Source organism: Sus scrofa, chromosome 7 (assembly GCF_000003025.6).
Source record: "Sus scrofa isolate TJ Tabasco breed Duroc chromosome 7, Sscrofa11.1, whole genome shotgun sequence".
Classification (NCBI taxonomy): Eukaryota; Metazoa; Chordata; class Mammalia; order Artiodactyla; family Suidae; genus Sus; species Sus scrofa.
In genome coordinates, this window is record NC_010449.5 from 15,323,987 (window position 1) to 15,342,881 (window position 18,895).

Here is an 18,895-nt window from a genome sequence, read left to right on the forward strand (position 1 = left end):
TGGATACTATGCAATGTGGTCTTTCAAGTCATAGGCCAAGAAATGTTTTTTTACTATGACGCCAAGGATGCTAGATGATTAAGCAACTTGCTCAAAATGAAGAAGACATGTTAGAGCTAACATAAGGATAATTTGCTCTTTAATAATAAAACATTCCTTTGCTTTGGCCACCTGATCCTAGGGAAAAATAACCAATACTTTAATATAGACTAAAAATCAAGACCTGAATTGATTAGTTTCCTTGGACTAGCCTAGAATTTTCTGCATACATCTCCACCAAAGAGAGAAGGGCTAGCCCTATCTAACAATTAAAATATGCATGAAGGCTGCAGGTGGCAACCCCGCTCTTCCCATAGACTGTACATTTTCTCCTAGACCTTGGTTACTCCACTTCCCCTTCCCCTGAGGCTCAGAGTTCTCATACTCTTCCCTTCCCTTCCCATTAACCTCTGGTCTCTATGAAATAAAACAGTTCATCACAGAAAACAGAAGTAGTGACAGTTATCCCTAGTACAAGCAAGAGAATGCAAACTGATGAATTCAAAATTACTTTACACATGGCTAATCTTTTGATGTTTGGTAATTTTAGAAGTCTAAGAAGACATTGTGTTGTGTATGATTTTTCTCTCTGTGTTTTAAAAACATACTGATACATTCAGCACCCATATCTTGGTGTCTAAATAGCAGTCTCCAGTAAGAGGAATGATGACTCATTGGTAAAATGGACAGTTCTTGAGCTGGGTCAAGGAAGATACAAGATGAGCTTGGAACATGGTCTAATGCTAGAAAACAAGGAAGTACACAAAACCAAAATAATGGAAGCATGTCAAAGGGAGATGGCCAAGGAAAGAAGAATTTGAGCAATAAAATAAGTAGCATTGCACTGGATCACAATCTAAAGTGTAAAATAAATATACATCACTTCATATTGATACAAATAGGTGAGCAAGTAACAAGCAAACGGGGAGAAGAGACAAATCTTCCCTATGGAAACTTCAAATAATATATGTAGTGCACCCTCTCCAGAGACAGTAGCCTGGACTTAATATTTGCTGCCAAAGAATAGAGTTTGGGAAGGGGAATATAGTAACTCTATAGTGGAGATACTTGAGAAACACTATCTTGACTAACTGACCAATTATAACCTTACCAGCAATGAGTCATGTTGATATCATATATTCCCTTATATAATAATATAATGAAGGGCACCTCACCCCGTGGTATTCTTTCCTAAACTCATGACCCAGTCTAATCATGAGAAAAACATCAAACCAACCTAAACTGATGGAGGGGCTATAAAACACGTGACCAGGAGTTCCCTGGTGGCACAGCAGGTTAAGGATCCAGCATTGTCACTGCAGAGGCTTGGGTGTAGTGCAGGTTTGATCCCTGGCCCGGGAGCTTCTATGTGCCATGGGCACAGCCAAAAACAAACAGAAGCAGAAAAAAAAAAAAAAAAAAAGCAACCTGCCAAAGTCATGAAAACAAGGACAAAAAAATTGTCATAAACAAAGGAGACATGATGAGTAAATATAATGTGATATCTCTGATGGGATCCTGGAACAGAAAAAGGGCTTAGTGGAAAATCTCATGAAATCCAAATAAAGTTGGGAGTTTAGTTAATAGTAGTGTAAGAATTTAGTTCTGACAAACATACTATGGTTATGTAAGATGATAACTTTAGGAGAAATTGAAACTGGATGGTATCAGTAACTTAGTGAAGAATCATATGGACAAAATCATAACATAGAAATAATATAGATGAGAAACATGACTCATCCTAGGTTGGTTCAAAAGAGGACGTGTTTCAGGCATTAAAAATATGTTACAGAAGCAAAATCTTTTGCATGCTCAGGGAAGCCCTCATCACCTGAGACAGTCATGAAGATTTAGCAAGGAACACTTCATGAAGCTGTTAAAGTGTTAATCAGTTAAGGGCAACCTACTGCCATCTCTAATTTTTTTTCAGCTGGGTGAGGAGATGAGCAGTGGCTGTAAAAACATAGCGTCTCATATCGATGCTCATTGCCAAGAAATTTTTCATTCACTTTACTGAGTCACAGTAAAACTTCAAGTGCTTCTGGATGAAACCTTCAATCTGGGCATTACATGCGTGATTAAAAATGGTTTTTCAAATTAGCATCTTTTGCCTATCCTTACAAAGCATGCTCACTGCAGTATTCCAAGTGTAAGTCACAGTAACACGAATTCTAACCTGGAGCTGTAGGGTATACACTCTTAAGGGGGTGAGTTGGGCTCTTTCCGTGGTCTGAACACCCTGCTTATCTATACTCATCTGTCGTATTTGCTGAAAATGTGTTCAGCCTTATTAAGAAAGCTGTGAAGAAGCAGATGAAAGATCTTCATGAGCATTTTCCCAATCCAATATAATGTCAGAGAAAATTAAATAAGCAACACTTTCCCCACTACTTCATAGGTATGATGAGAAAATTTGGTATCTTTCAGAAAAATAAATGCTGGAGATAATTTGGAATAGCTCCTTGAAAGAAAAGTCATCTGGAAATTTTTAATTAGTGCTGCTACATTGTCATTTTGGCCGCCAACATTTTGGAGCACTTCTCATTGTTTTCTTAATTTTCTATATAGGTGGAACCTCTGTAGAATTCACATTACCAGAATGCCTTATAGCTAGAGTATAATGATTGACCTGGCTTCAGCCAATTAGAACATCCATGAGAGACTTGGGTTTAGGACTAACCATCATGAGGAAGTGGCTGGGCAGAAATATCAACCTTCTGCCCAGCTCAGGGCCAAGAAATGTTGTTGCTTATGAAGCACCAGTGCCCAGCGCTGAGCCGTGTTTGCTCAGCAGCAGTGGTCATGTTTCACAAGAATGCCTCAGAGTGGTTGGACATTATTCACAGCTGTATAGCTTCAAAGTCTAGCTTTCTGGCCCTAATGAGCCTTCTGTGAGTAACGCAAAACCCTTTAATACATTCCTTGCCTGCTTAAAGTAGCCACAGTTAATTTTGTTGTGTGCAACTAACAACTTCCACCTATACCATTCACATTAATTGAATAGTTTTCTTTTTTAGTTATGTACACATGGGAGCTGGGATGTGCTTAACGTAAAACTAAAGCCTAGAGTTACCTTACTAAGAATCCCATCTCATCCTCACGTTAAATAAAGCCATGGTCTCAAATATCCTTATTGTTGACTAACAGAAACAAGTTGACACTTTTTTTTTTTTTTTTGGTCTTTTTGTCTTTCTAGGGCCTCACCCATGGTGTATGGAGGTTCCCAGGCTAGGGGTCCAATTGGAGCTATACCGCCGGGCTACACCAGAGCCATAGCAATGCCAGATCCGAGCTGCGTCTGCAACCTATACCACAGCTCACGGCAACGCCAGATCCTTAACCCACTGAGCTATGTCAGGGATCGAGCCTGTGCCTCATGGGTGCTAGTAGTGTTCATTAAACCCTGGTTTGCTTTTTAGAAATATACTGTTTAAAGGGATACCCTAATTTTAACAGAGATCCAAGCCTTATAAAAAAGAGATAGTGCGCCAGCAGTGGAATCTCAGGCATCATTCAGAAATGAGAGGACAGCTTCCAGACAGCCTAACAACGTGCCTTGTATTCTGCTTACCTGTCAGACTGGCTGTGTTGGAAATGAAAACCGAATATTAGTTTATTGTGGTCAAAAAGTAGCTTGAAACTACTCAACTAGTAGTTTCTCTAACTCTCTCCTGTATCTTGAATTGCTGGCCAAACAGTGGAATACTCAGTTAATCAGTGGTTTTTGCCTATGAGGTACAAAGCAACCACTGAGACAAATCTTCTTATTCTAATCAATTGACCTTAATATTTATATATAGATACAGAGGTATATAGTACAGAAGTGGTTGTAGATATACAAACACTCATGGGTAGCTAGAGATACATGGGCAAGAGTGAACTAGCTGGTTTTAGCATTGCCATGATACATTACTAATGCCAAAAGTGTAATGGTGACAATCCCTACCAAGGCTTTCCGTGCTGCCTTTGTCTAATTAATACAAACTCTCGAAGCAAATCCAAGTGACTGAGTGATTTGCTATTCTACTCATTTGTTCTTTCTCATTAAATTTGAAACAGTTATACGAAATGTCTATACCAATCTACATTTGAAATCTTCTAAGCCAGGTGTCCTAGCCTGGTTGTTTAGGTTCTGTGGGCCTGAGATATTTAAGTAAGACCCCACATGTTTACTAAGTGCCAAAAAGAAGAACCCCACTAAGGGGAGAAGCTGGATCAGCATGCAGTTGCCACATGATAGCTGTATATGGCTGTGGGTCTTCTGCCATGTATTTAATCTTCACTATTCAGATAAATATTTGGGGCTTTGGTCCTATTCCACTGAGGGATAGAATCATCGGTCTTTGATCTGCTCCTCTAACTTCTGTTTTTTAACTTCACAATTTTCAGTGTGCTCTCAGTCTAGATTATGCACAAATTTCAGCAATCAGTTGTCAGAACTGTGGCCCAACTCCCTTTTCCAGTGGTTCATCTTGCAATTGGGCTATATTACTGTCCTATTTGATTATCTGTGCCAAATTTTCTCTTCTTTACTGGAATGATTGAGTGGACTAAATTTCTTTGCCAGTACAAGGACATATTTAAAATCAACCAGACTCACAGTCAACAGATACAATGTATAGTAACAGAAAGAAAATTATAAGGCTTTAGGTAAAACTGGTATAAGCTTACACCATAGAAAATGAAAATAAACTTCCTCCATATTAGCTCATTATGAATTTCCTAGAAATAAAAAGATAAACCATTTTTATTAATTTGAATTCACATATACCATATGTAAATTAAATGCATCGTCATTGTTTATAATTATTTTGATTTCCACTAACTTTAATTTCTTTTAAATTTTTTTTAAAAATTACCATAATTTTAAATGACTATGCAGCCTTCATTTTTAAAAGCCAAGCAATACTGAAAAGTATAATAAAGAAATCAGGGAGTTCCCTTTGTGGTGCAGCAGAAACAAATCCAACTAGTATGCATGAGGATGTGGGCTTGATCCCTGGCCTCAGTCAGTGGGTCGGGGATCCAGCGTTGCCATGAGCTGTGGTGTAGGTTACATAGATGGCTCGGATCCCAAGTTGCTGTGGTGTAGGCCTGCAGCTGTAGCTCTGATTCGACCCCTAGCTGGAACCATATCCCTCAGGTGCGACAGTAAAAAGCAAAAAGAAAAAAAACTAAAAAGAAATCACAAAAGACCTCAAATGCAAACACCTGGAAATGTCTAATATTTTGTGCCCTTCATTCCAGATTATCTCTTATACGTAACACAACAAATGGTCCTAATAAAGAGAAATGGTTTCAGGACATTTGGAGCATTATTATACTTCCTTTTCATTTGTTTTATTTTTCTGCTACAAGGTAGCTGATTATCCTTATGTTGGATCATTTGTGTTGGTTCTTCATGTCAGCCATTATGTAATATTTTTTAAATTAATTTTTTTCCAGTTTTATTGAGGTATAATGGACACACAGCATCATACTGTACGATGATGATGCAATTTACATACATCATTCAGTGATTACCACAGTAAGTTTAGTGAACACCTGTCATCTCATACAGAAACAAAATAGAATAAAAAATATTTTTCCTTGTGAGATGAAAACTCAGGAATTATTCTCTTAATTTAAAAAATAACATACAGTAGTGCTAATTAAATTACTCATGTTATGCATTATATCCCTGGTACTTATTTATCTTAAAACTGCAAGTTTGTACCTTGGACGACCTTTATCACCATACAAAGGTATCACATGACTATAGAAAGTATTCCCCTGACTCATCTATTTTGGAACTAAAGTTTGTACCTTTTAATTTCCCTTGCCTATTTTACTCATTCCCTCCCCACCACCACCAGCCCCCACCCAGGCAACTGCCTCTTTGTTCTCTGTACCTATGACTCTGTTTCTGTTTTGTTATATGTTTATTCATTTCTTTTTTTTTAGAGTCCATGTATAAGTGATATCATGTTTGTCTTTTTCTGTCTGACTTATTTTACTTAACATAATACCCTCTGGCCCATCCATAGTGTTATAAATGGCAATATTTCATTCCTTTTACAGCTGAGTAATATCCATTGCAATGCATATACCACACCTTCCTTATTCATTTATTGTACACACGTGTCTCATAGTAACCATATCTGTGTTTGGAATCATATTGACGTGTTTTTGTATATGTGTCTATCTGATGTTGATACTAGGCAACATCTGGCCTCATAGAATGGATTGAAAAGTAATCCCTTTTTCTCAACTTTCTCTAATACTTTTGTGAAATTGGCGATGTTTCTTCCTTAAGTGTCTGGTAAATTCATCAGTGAAGTCATAGGGACTGGAATTTAATTTGAAAGTTAGCTTTTAACTACAAGTTCTATTTACTTAATAGATAGAGAACTAGTCAAATTATTTTTTTTCTTGAATGAACTTTGTTAGTTTTGTCTTTTAAGGAATCTGTTCATTTTACCTAAGTTGTCAAATTTATTGACATAAATAGTTTGTCATATTCCTTTATTATTATTTTAATATTTATAGATTCTGTGCAGATATCAACTCCTTTTTTCCCGCAGTAAATCTGGCTAGACTTTCTCAAATTTTTTTATCCATTTAAAGAACTAGTTTTAGGGTTAATTAATTTTTTCCTGTATTTTTCTGTTTTTGGTGTCTTTATTTCTGCTTTGATCTTTATTATTTCCTTTCTTCTACCCTGAGTTTCATGTGCTCTTCTCTTTTTAGTTTTTAGAAGTAGAAACTGAGGTCATTCATTTGAGGCCTTTTTCATTTTCTAACATGGACATTCAGTGCTATAAATTTCCCCTTAATTACTGCCTTAGTGACATGTCACAAATTTTGGTATGTTGTATATTTCTTTTATTTAGTTCAAAATGATTATTATTTTCCCTTTCAATTTCTCCTTTGACCCACTGGATTATTACAGATATGTTACTTAATCTCCAAATATTTAGGGATTTTTTAGAGATCTTTCTGTTAATGATTTCTTGTTTAATTCCATTGCAATTAGAAAATACACATTGTACGACTTGAATTTTTTTGTATTTATGGAGATGAATCTTAGGGCCCAGAATACGGTCCATTACAGTAAAGGTCTCATGTGTGCTTGAAAAGATTGCTTATTCTACTTTTGTTGAGAATTTTCTGTAAATGTCCATTAGATCAAGTTGGTTATTACTGTTGTTCAAGTTTTTAATTTCTTTCCTGACTTTTGGTCTAATTATTTTATCGACTGTTGGGAGATGGACATTGACGTCTCTAACTATTTTGAAATAAATCCGGCCAAAGACACTTTGAGGCAAATCGAGGACTGAAATTAAAGAAGAGGACCACCTAATTACATTTTTAAAGAAAGAATTTTGGGGGCGGGACACCAATTAACAAAAGCAGTGAATCCCTAGTTATAGAATTGAAGATATGGGGAAGTACCATTGTTGAGGCCTGAAACACACTCAGTTAGGTAACCAACTTCTCTACTCCTGCGTAAATATCGGGCCCTTTTATTAGTGCCGGTGATGAATTTCCAGTGAAATAAGTTGAAAATATACATGAAACTAACCAACTTGACAAGAGAAGAGTCTGTCTAGTAATGACAGTCTTTAGGGACACCCTTAGCTACAGTCAAAAGCAGCAGTACTGCAATTGTCATTAACCTTATTCCTCTCACTCTGCAAAAGGTCACTTTATTCGAGAACTGTGCATCCACACACTCACATAGATAAGAAGCCATGAACAAAGCACGAGTGTTGGCGGCCCCACCAACTCTATCTAACCCAGCGAGCACATTTTATAACATTCTGTCATGAAGTCATTGGCAGTGTCGGTGTTCAAAAACTGCATGGCTCAGATGTTTCTAAACCCTTTTAATCCATGACAAAGGCCTCCCTTTATTGTTGTTTTGTTTTCCTTTGCCGCCCTACAGCATGGCAGCCAGTGTGCACTCCTGATAAGCAGTGAGCCATGCAGATGTGGTTCAGTCTCCTTGTGCACACCACCATGCAACCTGCCAAGGCCCAAATGAGGGAGGCAGCATGGCTTCCCCTCCCCCACTCAGAGCCAATGCCCATGGCAACCTGCACAATGGTTGACAGACCAGATAGCTTCAGAAGAACACAAAATTAATTTTTTGGTGTCATAAGTGACATTTACCATTGCCTAATTTGGAGGACGTAATAAAGCTAATGTAAATAATTTTATTCTAATCCAAGTGAGATAGCAGCAAACTTCAAACTTAGAGCAAAAACGAAAAGAAACTCCTACTAATGAATTCTTTGAAAGTTTTTTTTCTTCCTCTTTCTCTTCCTGAGTTTGCCTGGCAGGGATAAAGAGAAGACTATATTGGTTCAGGACACAATGATGATATTTGTTATTGTTGGCAAAAGAGACCCCTGTGTATCCAGGGGAGTGTGACAAAAACAAGAACAGACTCTATAGTTGGTGGTAGCCTGAGTAAACTTGGTTGAGAAAGGAATGTGTGAAGGAGTTGATAGTCAGTTGTTACTGTGACTTCTGTGACTATCTCAACTGCCAAGTATGGATGAAAAGCCAAGTCTGAGTACATCTTTCTGGGGATTCTTAGGGAGATCCCTGAGAGCTGGTAGCTGAACGATGGCCAGGGTAGCCTCATGTTTAAGATAAGCTAGAAAGTAGTTGGGACAGAGGAATCAAGGCAGAGGACAACTCAGAATCCATTGGAGAAGACCAGTTGCCAAGAGACCATTGAGAATTAGAGATTAAGATTAAGAGAAGGAAAAAAAATGATTAAGAGAAGGAAGCCTATTTTGGGGGTAAGAGATTAACAGCTAAGTCTGGATTTGAAGATGAGAATCAGCAGGATCCCTGGGATATGGGAAGTGGAAGACCACTACTTAAAAACCCACCTTGCTGTGAGCATCCACCTATTAACTGTAATGGAAAGACCCTACCACTACCCCTGGTTTCTAACGAAGCTGATGAGATTTTGAAAGCAACCTCAAGTTCTGTGTACACTGCACACCAGTATTTTTGAACTGTTTGTGCCAAGAGCCATGATTTTAAACTTTCAGCACGTTTCTCATTCTCCACCTCAATTTTCAAATGATCTAAAGCTCCTGTCTTCCTTTCTCTAGTAAATGCTAAGGAGCTGAAGAAAGGAGAATAATTGTATTGCAGATATTTTATTTTCCTGATACTATCTTTTTAGCAAAACACTGTCCCAATTTCCAATTCTCAAGCTTCCTACCACCTTTTACCCTTTGGCCTCATCCATGCCACCCCTTCCCTGGGATTTGCTACCCTCCACAGAGCAAGGGCAGAAATAGCTATCCCAGCATTTTAGCAACAAGAAAGTAGTCTCAGGAGTTCCCATTGTGGCTCAACAGGATCAGAACCCGACATAGTGTCCATGAGGATGCGCTGGATCCTTAACCCCCTGGCCTCGCTCAGTAGGTTAAGGATCCAGCATTGCCACAGGCTCGGATCTGGTGAGGCTGTGGCTGTGGTGTAGGCTGGCAGATGTAGCTGCAATTCAGTGCCTAACCCAGGAATTTCCATATGCTCTAGGTGCAGCCCAAAAAAGAAAAAAGAAAAAAACAGTCTCTTCTCAGCCTAGGAGGTGAGAGCCCATTTTCCACATCTGTAGCTGACGACTCTAGGTGAGTTTCTGTCCATCTGTCAATCAGCTTGCAATATGATGTTAGGCAATAATTGAGAGATACCTCCAATCCTCCTGGGATTTGACAATCACCCATTGTGTCCCTTCCTCAGTGTGCTTCAGATTGTTCGCTAATCCATCCCCTTCCTCATCTCAAAATGGTCTCTACGATTTCACACAAACCCTGAGTTTCTTTCCCCAAAGTTCCTTTATCCTGCCATTTTCCCAGGTCCATAGCCTGTAACATCTCTTGTGAACTTGGGGAACACAAGTGAGTATAACTGGTTGTTCAGAGGTTCTGGCTAGAAAACCTGCTTCTCCTACCTGCCACGAAACACACCTCTGCTGTCTTTTAAGATTTAACTCAAGTCACATCTTTCAGTTTTCCCTGACTGCGTGAGTCAGCATCTAATATGTAAGCTTAGCTCTTAGCATCTCCCTCCCTCCCTTCCTTCTTCTCTCTTCTTTCCCTTTCCTGTCCTTCCCTTCCCTTCCAGCAAATATTTAATGAGCTCTTATTGTATACCAGGCACTCATTCTTTAAGGAACTGAGTTAGAGGAGTAAATAAGACATATGAGGTCTGGGTTCTTAGGGATCTAACATTCTAGGAGGTGAAGATAGACGACAAACTATCAAACAAGAAAACTATCAGATGTGCGATAGTGGATTGTGGATAATGAATGTGGTGAGGAGTGCTCATGCGAACTTTAAATGGGTAGTAGGGAAGATCTCTTCAAGGAGATAGCGTTTAATCCACGATTAAAGGACAGAGGGGAGAATCCACGCTCCAGGCTTCTGTGGAGAAAAAAGCATTTCAATGAGGGGAAATGACCAATACAAAGGCCCCAAGATAAAGACACATTGGGAAAGTGTGATCTTTCTATGCCGTAACTATACATGATATATGTAATGGTCATATACAAGGTACATCCGGTAAACCTGATATAATCCTATCAGGAGTATCTGCCTCGATTCCATGTTTATAAAATTTTTCTTCTCCAGTGGATTCTCCCCAAGGCATCTAAGAAACATGCCCACCTAGTAAATTCTCAGTCTACATTTAAAGATACTGATTACGAAGCAGATCCAAACCTCTCATATTTTGGTGAAAAAGTGGCCAGTTTGGGGATAATAGTAAGTGAATTTATTCTGCAGCTACTCTCTAGACCGAATGATGCTTAAACCCAAGGGAGAAATTAATACATACTTCATCAAGATTTACACTTAAGCACACACCTAACTCTTGACTTTTTCTCATTAACTTTTATGATGCAAAGTTCTTTTAGCTGCCCCCTTTCACAGAATAACCCCATGTTCCACATCCATTAACCAACTTACCCTGGCTCAGCCGAGCACATGGTAAAATTATTTTCAGTGTCAGTGAGAACCCACCTTTACATTTTATGACTTGTACAATAAAGAAACAAGAAAAATATGCACTTTATGAAATTATAATATGCAGTAATATGGAGCTTTTAAGTTAATGGGACATGCAGAGAATGGTGTCTTTAACCAAAAAAAAAAAAAAAAAAAAAAGGAAAAAGAAGGAAGTACATTATGTGCACATACTGCTGCTGCTGGCTGTGTTTGGGTCCACAATACAAAGAATAGTGCAAAATCTCATAAAACAAGGAATGTGCATGTATGATCGCTTTGTTCCTTATAACTCAAAAATTGTCTAAATTGAAAAATAGCCTAACAGCACAGTTTTGCATCAGGGAACGGAGGAGTGTGAACCTGCTTGTCTTGGCTTTCCAGCAGCAGACGTACAGAGAAATGCAACTGGGAGACTTGGATTTCAATAAGGCTGAGTCACTGCAGCAGCCACGTTGGAATGGATGGAGCTCAAGGTGGGACCCAGCAGCCTCCAAAACTGGTGTGTCTTGTGAAGGAGGCTGCAGAAAGTGGATCAGCTGTTCTGAAGTCTGGTTCAGGTTTCACACAGAAACAGGAAAGTGATGATAAATTTGCAAGTACACAGGCACAAAAGGTTCTCAACCACAGCTGGTGCACCTTGTTCCACTCTTCACAAAATCAAGGATCTTGGTTGATAAAAAGCCTTGTGATTTTCATCTACTGAGAACAGCTAAGAGTAAGCAAAATATGGGAAAGTGATGACAAATTGTGGATTTGTTGCCAGTTTTTTATTATAAATATTGAACTACTGATTACATGAGAGACATTTTTTTTTTCTTTCAGTAGTGAAGTATAAAGATTTGGGAGCCAAAAAGTCCAAGGGCAAATCCTGCTTCTAGCATTCATGAAGTAGCTTCAATAAAGTTATTTAAATGTGCCATTTCTCAGTTTCTTCATCTGTAAAATAGGAATATTAATAGTATTTACCATGTAGAGTTGTGAGGATAAGTGAGGTGGTTAAAGTGTTTAGAATCATGCATAGGTCATACTAACGACTCACTAGTACCCTAAGAGGAAACCACAGCTGCACAAAACACAAAGGCCCTGACATAACTCTAGTCCCTGTAAGCCAGTTTGTTCTACAGCATGAAAATCACACACACACACACACAAACACACGATAAAAACTTTAGTAGTGATACCCTCTGTCTGAGAAGAAATGGATTTAGAGTCAGAATATGGCTTAATCATCATATGAGAAATGCCTTGAGAAAAGCTGCCCAGCTTGTGAATCTTAAATATATTAAAGTGGATCAGAAAACCCCATGTAGCACCTTGTTACTTCATCTCTTATCCAGTAAACCAATTCTCTGTTCCCTGTTGATACTAGCTTCTCAAATGGCAACTCAAGCACTGGCTGCTCAATTCCTTCTTCACGTGGGCTTAACAACAGCCCTGCAGACATGTTGAACAGAGGGCTGCTAATTATTGGTGGAGGGTTCCAGATGAGCAGTGAGCATCAGAGCAGTGCCCACAGCAGCATTACCCAGGGAGCTTTAAATACGCAAAGCCTAGAATACTATGAACAATTATATGCCAACAAATTTGACAACTTAGAAGAAAAGGACAACTTTCTGGAGACTTGCAGCCCACCAAAACTGAATCAAGAAGAAATAGATCAACAGCCAATCACTAGAAATGAAATTGAATATGTAATAAAAACAATCCCTGCAAACAAAAAAATTCAGGACGGGATGGCTTCACAGGCAAATTCTACCAAACATACAAAGAAGAACTTATATCCATCCTTTTTAAACTTTTCCAACAGGTTGAAGAAGAAGGAACACTCCCAGAGACATTCTGTGAAGCCACCATCACCCTAATACCAAAACCAAAGATACTACCAAAAAAGAAAATTAGAGGCCAATATCTTTGATGAATATAGATGCAAAAAATTCTCAACAGGAGTTCCCATCGTGGCTCAGTGGTTAACGAATCCGACTAGGAACCATGAGGTTATGGGTGCAATCCCTGGCCTTGCTCAATGGGTTAAGGATCCGCTGTTGCCGAGAGCTGTGGTGTAGGTCGCAGATGCGGCTCAGATCCCGTGTGGCTGTGGCTTTGGCGTAGGCTGGCGGCTACAGCTCCAATTTGACCCCTAGCCTGGGAAACTCCTTATGCAGTGGGAGTGGCCCAAGAAATGGCCAAAAAAAAAAAAAAATTCTCAACAAAATTTTAGACAACCAAATCCAACAACATATAAAAAACATCATACACCATGACCAAGTGGGATTCATCTCAAGTTCACAAGGATGGTTCAGCACACACAAATCAATCAACATCATACACCACATTAACAAAAGAAAAGTCAAGAGCCTCACGATCCTCTCAGTAGATGCAGAAAAAGCATTTGACAAAATCCAACATCCATTCATGATAAAAACTCTTACTAAAGTGGGTATAGAAGAAGCACACCTTAACACAATAAAAGCCATTTGTGACAAATCCAAAGCAAATATAATATTCAATGAGGAAAGCTGAAAGCCTTCCCACTAAAATCTGGAACAAGACAAGGATGCCCATTCCCACCCCTTCTATTAAACATAAGTATTGGAAGTCTTTGCCACAGCAATCAGACAAACAAAAGAAATAAAAGATATCCAAACTGGAAGAGAAGAGGTAAAATTGTCATTCTATCCGATGACATGATACTGTATTTAGAAAACCCTAAGGACTCAACCCAAAAACTATATATATATGACTGGGTCACTTTACAGTAGAAATTGACAAAACACTGTAACTCAACTATAATGGAAAAAATAAAAATCATTAAAGTAAAATAAATAGCCAAAGCCCACGTGGGGCAAAATGCCACGGGCATGGGGAGGGCAGGCACTGGTGTGTTATAAAGACTCTGTGGGGATGCTGAGGCACAGTGACAGTTGGCAACCACTGAACTGACCAGATGCTCTTATTTTACAAACAGGGACATCCAGGCCAATAAGTGATGTACTCAAGGCCGCAGGGACTTGCTTTTTTTCGTCTTTTTAGGGCTGCACCCATGGCACATGGAAGATCCAGGCTAGTGGTCGGATAGGAGCTATAGCTGCCAGCCTACAGCACAGGAACAGCAACACAGGATCCGAGCTGTATCTGCAACCCACACCACAGCTCATGATAATGCCAGATCCATAACCCACTGAGTGAGGCCAGGAATCAAACCTGCATCCTCATGGATACTAGTCAGGTTTGTTACCACTGAGCCACCATGGGAACTCTCAATCCAAGGCATTTTTAGTCCAAGCAAAATGTCAGTGCTTCTCAAATGGAGGAGAGATTGCAAGAGAAGAGGCCATATCAGAATCTCACGGAACTCTTTTAAGAACCGTGTCACTAACCACCACGACTTCTGCCCTGTTCACATTGTCTCGGGATCTGATATGTTTCTAACACATCCCTGCTGCTCAGCAGAAAAGTCCCCAAATATCTGAAATATGCAGATTCTACACCATTTTGAAGCTGTAGCCCAGACTCTTTACTTTTAAAAACTTCTCAGCTATTTCTTACATGAATCTAGAAATACTCCTTTGATGCTGCGATGTTTAGCTTTTGAAAATAGTAGCATGTCATGCATGATTAAAAAGACGTGGATTAAGCATGGACAATGATGAGGGTGTATTGAAAAGAGGTGCTACTATGAGGATGTAAGAGCTCAGAGGGCAAAGTTCTGTAACAGACATCTCAGATCTGCCTCCCTGGTGCAACCAGAATTTGGTGTGTCCTCCTATAATTCCCTTTTATCCAGAGAATTTAGTTGGAGTTAAGATTCCTTAGATTCCCATCGTTTGCTCTGTCTATGCAATCTTGGTGTTTGTTTTATATCCAATGTATTGACACAGACATGGGAGGTAGACAGTGGTTATTTGTGAGCACAGCCCCTGCTGCCAAAGCTTTGGAAGAATCCCAACACACAGGGGCTTTTCATGGAGCAAACTGGCTTACATTGCATTTCGTGGCATATCAGCGTTCATAATAGGAAAAATGAGCCCTGGTTGAGACATTTACAGGCAACACCACCACGTGCCCGCTCCTCATTTCGTAACAATAATCACCTCTACTTATGCCCATTCCCACAATACAGATAGACTCGTGGTCAGTGTCTCCTAGGATTCTTTCAGCCAGACTATTGCAATATTTATCTTCCTAGCAGCCCAGCGAATATTTCACCAGTGGTGGCATCTTTCTAGAACAACTGAATGGACTGGTGCAGCCACAGCGCACTGCCCTCTGTCGTGACCTTCTTTTTGTGCTGGGATGGGGCTTCTCCCCAGAAGTCACAGATTCCTGCTTCTTGAGGCAGCAGCCATACGTTCCAAGTGTGCTACAATATTAAAAAAAAATCAGGCCTTTGCTGAAAGCCTTCCTTTGTCTGCTTTCTAGCCTAGTTTGCCATCCAAAAGATTCCACAGAGTTGATGTTTCCGTTCCTTTAATTCAGTGTTTGGGATGACACAGCCCCAGCCCAGCTGTCTCCCAAGCAAAGGGTGTGTATAAATGTTACCCAGTGTTCTCGGCCCCTTTTCTTTCTTTGGGTCGGAAGCAAGGCTGTCACGCTGTATGTTGTTATTTAAGGGATATGCTGAGATGCTTCCTTTCTGTGGTGGAAAAGATCTTTTCAAGGGAGCCTCTTTATTCCTCTGACATTTCCACTCTTGAAAAGCTGACCCAGTTCCCGCAGAATAACAAAGGAAGCACACAGAGAAAACAGATTCCCCTGGGGAACTGATAAACCCAGGTGAACTCTGGCCAACTGAGTTTCCCTCAGCGAGCTGGGCAAACTGCCAGAAAGCTGAGGCAGAGTCACATCTCAAAGACATATGGACAAACTAGGATCTGCTCAGCTTTGAGCTGCCTTTCAGAATTTGCCTTTGATATGAGTCCATGTGAAGGCTTGGTCAATCCCATACCCAGCCTGTGTGCACAAATGTCTGGACATCTGGTCTACCATTTGTCTTCCTTTAGTCCTGGAGGGTCCTACCTGGGGACTGAGGAACCACCCTTAAGCCTGGATTTCTGAGACAACGTGAACAAACCACAGCAGCTTCCAAGGCTCTAAAGACTTGAGTCGGCCCATGTTCACCACAGGTATTGGCCTCTCCAGAAACTAGCACCACTCTGAGTTAGAGAATCTGGAATGAGGGAGGAGATAAATGGATGTAGCATCAGGTACTGTGCATTTCACACAGCTTTAAACATTACAGTCATTTGTCTAATCATTGCTCAGAAAATTCTAAGTAATCATTGATTCCTTCATTTAACCTATTTGCCTGTCTTCTCAGATCCTCTGTATTTACTAACATTTCAGTCTTTTTTTTCCCCTGAGAAGTAGAGAGAGGGTCAAGGCTTAATTTCCTTCCCCGTCTGTCTCCTCTTTAGAGTGAGTCTGAATTATAAGACCATGACTGTTTTTGTGACTGGCCTATAATTAGCTTTTCTAAACCATGAGTTATTTGTTTGGCATTTTTATGAATAGAGCAAAGAGGAATTCTTCTTCAGAATATGTGTTCTTTTCATCGGAGCCTGTGAACAAAGAATATCAATATATGTGGTCACTTGGCTTATCTAATTTGTTCTGTATTTCTCCTAGACCATAGTCCCTATCTTTCACGCTTTTGGTTGAATTCATTGAGTCTTTGAATCTATCTCTTTTTCATTTAGTCATTCAACAAACAGTTTCTGTAAGTGTTTGTATATATTACCCTAAAGAATGAAAAAACAAGGAGGTTCCCTGCCTCTAGGAGGTGATGGTCAAGTGGAAGAAACCAACATAAGACAATCACAGCATCATCAATAAGAGAACCAAGTACTAGAACAGAGGCAGATACCTCTGCCTCCGGAACAGAAGAAATAAGAATTCCTTTTCTACCAGGGAAGAACTGGAGAAGTTTCACAAATGAGGTTGCACATGACCTCATGAGTTTGTTAAGTGAATACTGGTGAGGGCAACTGAGGAAGAAAGAACAACATATGCAGAGGTCTGTAGTCACAATAGCATGTGGGCTTCTGTGGAAACTACTAGTAATTAAGACATGAGCCTGGAAATGTGTCAGTGGTAGGTGTGTTCTCAAAAGGTAATTCCAATGACAGTGTGGAAAATGGGCTAGGCTATTACTCTGACCCTCATATTCATTACACAAATATGCACTGGGTGCTGCTATGTGCTGGGCAACACAGCACTGAGCAAAACATTGGGTTAACTTGCCGTGTCTACTCATTCATGGTCCCTAGGTGAAGATGAAAGTGAAATCAGGATTCTTCTGTTTGAACTTGAATAAATTTTTAAAAATTATGCAGAATTCATGTCTAGCAGAAGGTAGTAATGAGTTAAGTGGATTCACAGCTATCGCATGTCCCCAGTGAGGGAATCTTGGTGATAATGATGGAATACTGTCTGTCTGTCTGTCTGTCTCTCTCTCTCTCTCTCTCTCCCCCCCCCACACACACACACACGAACATGCATTTAGTTACATATACAAATCCATTCTACCCTAAAGGCAGTTTTATGACTGAGGAAGGCAGGTGTGGAGCAATGGCTATATAGTCATAGTACGTCATCAAATCACTCCTGAGAAGGCTATAGACCCTCTAACCTACCTGTGTATATACATAAAACCCCTGCCCTGAGTGTCAGGAAAAGCCATCTCCATGCCCAGACCAGCTCCATAGGGACCAGGATCATCATGCCACCTATCTGTCTCCCTATCAGCATATTTATCACTCAGTTTTCTGAGTGCCTATAGCATGTTTAGCCCCAAGGAGGAGGAAAAAATTTTTTTATTTAATGCCTTTCATGTGCCAGGATCATCCTTCTGCCTTCATGTATTATCATTTCATTTAAGCCTCATAATAATCCTATGAGATAGACATTACTCCTCTTTTCTTTTCTTCTCTTTTTTGTTTTTTTTTTAGGGTTGCATATGTGGCATATGAAAGTTCCAGGCTAGGGGTCGAATTGGAGCTGCATCTGCCAGCCTATGCCACCGCCACAGCAATGTCAGATGCTACATCAGTAATCTACATTGCAGCTTGCAGCAATGCTAGATCCTTAACCCACTGAGCAAGACCAGGTATTGAACCCATATCCTCATGGATACTAATTGGGCTCTTAACCTGCTGAACTACAGTGGGAACTCCCTGCCATTTCTAAATTTCTTTCCAGTAAACCAAGGCTCAGAAGGGTTAAAATGCCTGACCAACATCACATAGCTTTTAAGTTAACTTTCTTTGCCATAAATAGTTCATTGATCAAGAGTTAAAGTATGTGTGTTGGAATTCATTCTTACATCTATATCCTAGCTCTAGGATAAAAATAAAATACTGGGACAACTTAGAAAACATTTTTTACTCTTCCCCAGCGACAGTTTCTTTATCTATAGAAGAATGAGAATGATAATTTCAGGGGTTTATTAGGATTAAATGAGACAGTGATTACAATGTGATTAACCTGTTTGCCTACCACATAGCAAACATTCCAAATAAAATGGCTTTTAAAAAATGGTTAAGTTGAGAGTTCAGGGCTGTCTCGATTACATCACTTCTGTAGGAATCCTTAGTGAGTTTCCTTTTCCTTTTTTTTTTTTTTTTCAGCTCTACCCTTAATATCAAAGAGATGCCACCAGTTCAAGGTCAGAGTCTAATGGACCATGAAAGAACAGCTTTCAGGTATGAGCCACCATCTGGGATGCTTGTTACTCATAGTCTGATCTCTCTTTCTGCAGATTAGTTCCTAGTGACTCTTAAGGATAAAGAGAGCAGCGGTTCTGAGGCATACATAGCATGTGAGGATATTTTCTCTTTATCGAG

The 18,895-nt window shown here is 39.7% G+C and overlaps 1 long non-coding RNA gene across 2 annotated transcripts in view; it reads left to right on the forward strand.

The window, feature by feature from the left end:
- The window catches only part of LOC110261794, a 92,305-nt gene that overhangs the window by 17,879 nt on the left and 55,531 nt on the right, over positions 1 to 18,895 (forward strand). Inside the window, exons 2-4 of one of the 2 annotated variants that reach the window (XR_002346336.1) lie at positions 9,586 to 9,677; positions 16,055 to 16,177; positions 18,680 to 18,754. This is a non-coding gene — a long non-coding RNA (uncharacterized LOC110261794). The remainder of the gene's footprint in view (positions 1 to 9,585; positions 9,678 to 16,054; positions 16,178 to 18,679; positions 18,755 to 18,895) is intronic. The other variant, XR_002346337.1, reaches the window with a different exon arrangement.